This window comes from Triticum dicoccoides, chromosome 3B, assembly GCF_002162155.2.
Source record: "Triticum dicoccoides isolate Atlit2015 ecotype Zavitan chromosome 3B, WEW_v2.0, whole genome shotgun sequence".
Taxonomy (NCBI): Eukaryota; Viridiplantae; Streptophyta; class Magnoliopsida; order Poales; family Poaceae; genus Triticum; species Triticum dicoccoides.
This window is the reverse complement of record NC_041385.1, coordinates 619,277,859-619,283,858: the sequence shown is the minus strand read 5'-3', so window position 1 is coordinate 619,283,858 and position 6,000 is coordinate 619,277,859. Positions and strand designations below refer to the sequence as shown.

At 38.0% G+C, this 6,000-nt stretch overlaps 1 non-coding gene and 1 pseudogene across 1 annotated transcript; both read right to left on the bottom strand.

The window, feature by feature from the left end:
* Positions 1–675: 675 nt before the first annotated feature.
* On the bottom strand, positions 676–809 carry LOC119282868 (annotated as a pseudogene).
* A 2,315-nt stretch (positions 810–3,124) lies between these two features.
* Positions 3,125–3,270, bottom strand: LOC119282866. The gene has a single exon (XR_005138905.1). It is a non-coding gene; the product is annotated as a U4 spliceosomal RNA (small nuclear RNA).
* Between the last annotated feature and the right edge of the window lie 2,730 nt (positions 3,271–6,000).

Genomic DNA, 6,000 nt, shown 5'->3' with positions numbered 1-6,000 from the left:
AAGGGCCAAGAGGGAGTTGCGTTCGTAGCCATCTGCGAGGAAGCGTCGAGCCAAAACGGTACTGTCGGACATGCGGTTTGGAAGGGGTCAAGGACCCGGCCGGAACGCGCGGGCAAGCTTCCGGTTTCAGCTTCATATAGGACCAGAAATGTATCGGCTCATTATCAGATTTGGACGCAATACCACCAGGGCTCAAGAGACTGGTTATTGATCATCATCTCGATTCCAGATTACGTTGGAATTGGATCAGTGAGCCCTTGTGCGCAAGTCGTGGCTGCTGGTGCGCTCTGGTAGTTTTCGATGTACATGGAAGTTTGGTTGCACGTGAACATCCGCTGCGAGGTCGCGGTCGGTACCGGAATGGGATCGAAAGTTTAGCGGACCAGGAAGGAAAGGCTGATACTACATAATTTAGGGACGAGAAAAGTCTGTCTGCCTTCACCTGAGCGAGGCGAGGCAACAAAGACAACAATCATGGTTAAGGAAAGAAGATGGCCTTTGCTGGATGGATCAAAGCAAATGTCGATGCTTGATCCTCTTTGATTGAGAAAGAGGCCGGGTGCTCTGGATCTTCAGTTGTGCTCGTCCGTGCACAAGGTGCTTTTAGGGCTGGAAGATGACTGTAACGTGGTGTTTAAAGATTTTACGTTTCGTTTTGTTGTGTTTTACCCTCACAGGGAGGGAACTCTTTCAGAAATTCTCGGTGACCAGTGATGGCCAAAGAGGGGGTTTGGATATAGTTTTCAACCAGCAATTGACGCGCCTCGGTATAACTTCACTAGCTGCGTCATTGCCCCAAGCGCAAGCAGGGGCGGATCCACATAAACATCACGTTAATTCATATAAGCCGGCCGTGTCAACAAGCATCTCGATTTAATACTCGTGCACAACCCAATTGGCCGGCGCAACTAGCTTGGTTCCCTCTCACTAGCTCCCCAACCCAAGGTTTTTTTTGCGAGATAGCTCCCCAACCCGGTTACCGTCGCTAATTTTGCCTAGTATTACACGAGTCATTGACGCCATATCATCATTGTTAGTACATGATGATAATGATGCCATGCCGTGTTTGTGGCTATGAAGAGAAAATGTATTATTGCATAGTAGATGATCTTCAAATTTTGTCATTTCTTTAAGCTATTTAGGTATTGCTACTGTGCTAGGGGGAAAAACTCTTGGTATGTGAACATTTTAGATGTCCCGTTAGGGAAAAAATTTGAACACCCAAGTTCGAAATCCTGGATCCGCCACTGAGCGCAAGGATGAGTTATCTCTATCCAGAGATCTCGCACTTATAGTCCGGTCAGTCCTCGAACTATTTCTGCACAACCGATGTGGTACGATTAAACTCATCAATCAACTCCGTTTTGAAAAAAGCAACTCATCAACGACACAGGAAGGCCCATTGGGCCATTAGATACCAGCAGATCTGCGTCCAAGGACGGAGATCCAGTAGGGGCGCCTTCCAGCCCTTGGTACCACGTCCTGTCCTTTGCAGTAGCTCTTGCGTTCACTTACACAAAAGAAAACTCTTGTATTCACTCTGTTTTTCCACACACAAAAAAAAACTCTTGTACCAATACGTGATAACGTGAGACCTGGGAACATACTCTGGTGCACCCGGGTGCCAGCAACCCTATATGCATAAAATAGTTTGCAAAAAATGTCAAAAAAATCTGAAACTTTTTTTGAAATGAAATATGATCATGTATTGAACTCATACAAAAAGATCCGCCAAGGACTGACTTTTATGGTATTCTGGGCGAAAAAACAAATCAAATGCTATATACAAGTACTATTCACACTGTATTGTCCTTGATTTTTTTGCCCTGAGTTCAACGGGAGTTATTCCCTGGCAAAACATTTTAATACGAGTAAAATACTTAATCATATTTGATTCCATAAAATCACAGTTTATTTTTATTTTTTTACAATTACTAACTTATTTTGTGCATATAGGATGGGATGGCACCCGGGTGCACCAAGTTCCCTTCCGTGAGACCTGCTGATACTTCTATTTTATTTTATTTTTTGCTTCCTCATTTTTTAGATTTGACATCATGGTTGGCCATGGCTTCTTGCTGTAGAATTGTCCATTTAGGGGATTAAGCATGTGGTTCAGCTTGTTTTAATTGAAACTTATGTCAGTCCATACATTTTAACCCTAGCTGCATAAAATTGAATTGGGAAATAAGATACTTTATGAGAATGGTGGACATGTGGCCAAGTTTGTAGTTTTCTTTTTGGGGAATACTACCTCTGCTTCAAAATATTTGAAGTTCTAGGTTTGTTCTAAGTCAAACTCCCTTAAGTGGCTGAGTTTATAGAAAAAAAATACTAAGATACACAACAACAAATATATATACATTAGATAAATTTAATAAAACCATTTGGTGTCGTAGATGGTGGTATATTTTCTATAGCCTTGGTCAAACCTAAAGAGGTTTGACTTAGAAGAAACCTAGAATTTCAAATATTTTGGAACAGAGGGAGTACTCTTCTTTGGAACATTCTGACGTCACTATCCCTCTACATACTGTCAGATTTATTCCCACAACAATACTCAACGATGCTAATATGATATTGTAGTCTTGATGGTATTTTGAATAAACTTGGTCAAACATTGCACTGTTTGAGTTCGGATAAAATACGGTTTCTTTTGAAGCATTGAAGAGTACTAGCTAGACTACTACCCCTTCATTAATAAATAAGTATAAGATATTCTAACTTTTCTCTAAATCATGTGTATATAGACATATTTTAGTGTACTTCTTGCCTAATTTGAGTTCGTACATAATCCATATTAATAAAATATTCGAAACATCTTATACTCCCTCCATTTCTAAATATAAGCCTTTTTTAGAGATTTTAATATGGACTACATTGGGATGTATAATGACGTATTTTAGAGCTGTATTGGAATCTCTAAAAAGTCTTATATTTAGTTACGGAGAGAGAATTTGTGAATGAAAGTATTATTGGAGTTTTACTTTGATTTAAGTTTGTTTCTTTAACTGCCAAAGAAAAAGCAAAGGCTGAAAGGTACCACAAGCTACAACCCAAACATCACATTTGGCAAAGGTTAAAAGTTGATTTTATCAAAACTTTTTTTACATATTGATTTGTGGGTTTTACCCTCAAAGAGGGAACCCTTCCAGAAATTCTCAACGACCCATGAGAGTCGAAGAGGGGGTTTGGAAATAGTTTTCAACCAGCAATTGACGCGCCTCGGTATAACCTCATTAGCTGCGTCATTGCCCCAAGCGCAAAGATGGGTGTACCATATCCCAGGGATCTCTTTCTTATACCCGGGTCATCCTCAAACTATTTCTCCATAACCGATGTGGTACAATTAGCTCATCACACCGCAGAGCAACAACCTGAGTTAATTAAAGCAGGCCGCCCATTGGGCCATAAGGTACGAAGCTCCCTTCGGCCCATGGCATTACGTTTTGTTTTACGCGCAGTAGGTCCTGTACCGGCAAACCCTATTCGGCGCCTTTAGCGCCCGCTACAGGCGTTTTGACAAACGGGCGCATACCCCCCTTTCTCGCTAGGCCGGCCCAATAGCTTTTATCTTCTCTGTTTTAATCAGAGAAAAGATTTGATGTTAGCTGTGATTCGAACCAGCGACCTCTCGCACGAGCGAGACTTGGTTTTGGGAACCTTCTAGTAGGTTCCCTGAACCGTTTTTTTGTAGTTTTTCCGTTTTTTCCTGTTTCTTTTTTTACCTTTTGTTTCCTTTTTCTGTTTCTGTTTCTGTATTTTTTTTACCTTTTGTTTCCTTTTTCTGTTTCTGTTTCTTTTCTTTCATTTTATCCTTTTTCATTTTACTTTTATACTTTGTTTTAAGAATATTGTTTGAATTTCAAAGTTTGTTCATCATTTCCAAAATTGTTCATGTATTTAAAATATTGTTCACTTTTTAAAAAAATCATTCACAATTTTAAAATTGTTCAACGTATATCAAAAAATGTTCAATATGTATTTAATATTTGTTCAATACATATAGAAAAATTGTTCAATGTGTAGTTAAAAATAGTTCAACGTATATTACAAAAAATTTCAATGTGTATTTAAAATTTGTGCATCATATATCACAAAAATTTACACTATGTAGTTAAAAGTTGTTCGGCATATTTTCACAAAAAAAATTAATGTATATTTTAAGCGTATATCGCAAAATGTTCAATCAAGTTTTAAAATTTTGTTCGAGAAAAAAATATTCATTTCTTAAAGGAATGATTAAAAAACAAATCTACCGCTGTACATAATACCTATTATTGAGCGCTGCAGCCAAACATACGGTCTGTCGCTAGTGCAGAGGTGAGTAAGTTTGCCGTGTATCAATTTGTTGCGGGTTCGACTCCCGAACGCTGCATTTTTTTCGTGGCATTTCTTTTAGGTTCGCTTGTGGGAATGGGCCGGCCCGTTTGGCGTGAATCCTTCAGCGGAAGCTACTTGTTTTGACGCACGTGAGCGTCAACTAGGGGAATATCCTATTTGATGCTTGTTGCGTCAAAATGTCGGGCAAACACACAGTGAACCAGAGGCGAGCGATTTAAGTGGGCCGGCCTGTTTAACACGTTTCACAGATCCCGGTTTTCGTAACCTTCTAGACTTTCCCAGCCGTTTTTTTCCGTTTTTGGGAACCTTCTAGAAGGTTCTCTGAACCGTTTTTTCGTTTTCTTTTTTTTTCATTTTCTCTTCTCTTTATTCCTTTCTGTTTCTGTTTAAAAAAATGTTTTGACTTCTCAAAAAATGTTCAGGATTTTCAGAAAATGTTCTTGATATTTGGAAAATGATTTTGCTTTTTAGAAAAATGTTCTTGATTTCCAGAAAATGTGCTGAGATTTTAAAAAATGTTCTTCAAATTAGGAAAATGTTTCTGTTTTTTTCAGAAAAATGTTCTGGATTTTCAAAAATTGTTAGGTATTTTCAAAATGTGTTCCTCAAATTTGAAAAATGTTTTCGCCTTTTAGAAAAATTTGGTGGATGTGCACAAAAATGTTCTGAGTTTTCAAAAAATTGTTCTGGATTTTCAAAAAATGTTCTTATTTTTCGAAATTTGTTCTCAAAATTCATACAATGTTTCATATTTACAAAAATTGTTCACGTTTATGAATTTGTTTAGGATTTTTTAAAAAGGTTCTCATTTTCAAAGTTTGTTCTCAAGATTCAAAAAATGATCGTGCTTTTAAAGAATTGTTCATGCTTCTAAATTTGTTCGTTTTTTTAAATGATTCTCATTTTCAAAATTTTCTTCTTAAGATTCAAAACAAATTCGTGCTTTAAAATTTTGTTCGTGGTCCCAAATTTGTTCAGAATTTTTCAAAATTATTCTTTGTTTTAAATATTGTTCTCAAAATTCAAAAAAAGCATGCTTTAAAAAATTGTTTGCATTTTCATATTTGTTCTCTGTTTTAACAAACGTTCATGTTTTCAAAAAATGATTGAGAAATTCAACGTTTTTTTGTTTGATTTTCAAAAGAGAAAAAAAGGAAATAAGCAGAAAAGAAAAAAGAGAAAAAAAGAAAAAAAATGATACTATCTGTTTCTTTAGACAAGAAAAACAATTGGGCCGGCCCAGTCGGGGCGAACCCCTGTGCGTGCCCCCGACTCCCTGCCGCAGAGAGCGGCAGGTAGGAGCTCCCTCAACTAGGAGCACTCCTCCTGTACCTGCGTGAGTCCCTGCTAAAAAAAAACCCTGCATGAGTCCTGTTTGTTGCTTCTGCCGCTTTCTCTCCGTTTTTCCTTCTCCCCCTTTGTTTGAAGCAAGGTTTGCTTACTGGGCTGCTGGCCGGTCATTCAATTTTCAGTTGGAGATATACATTGAACGGCCCATGGATATTGTATTCGCTCAAAAAAAATGCAGTAGCTCTTGTACCTATGCTGCTATGCACGACAACGTGAGACATGTTACTACTTCTCCTTTTTCTCTTTCGTTTTCTTTCTTCTTCCCTTCTTTTATACTCCTTTAGCTGTGAATCATCTAAAATGTCC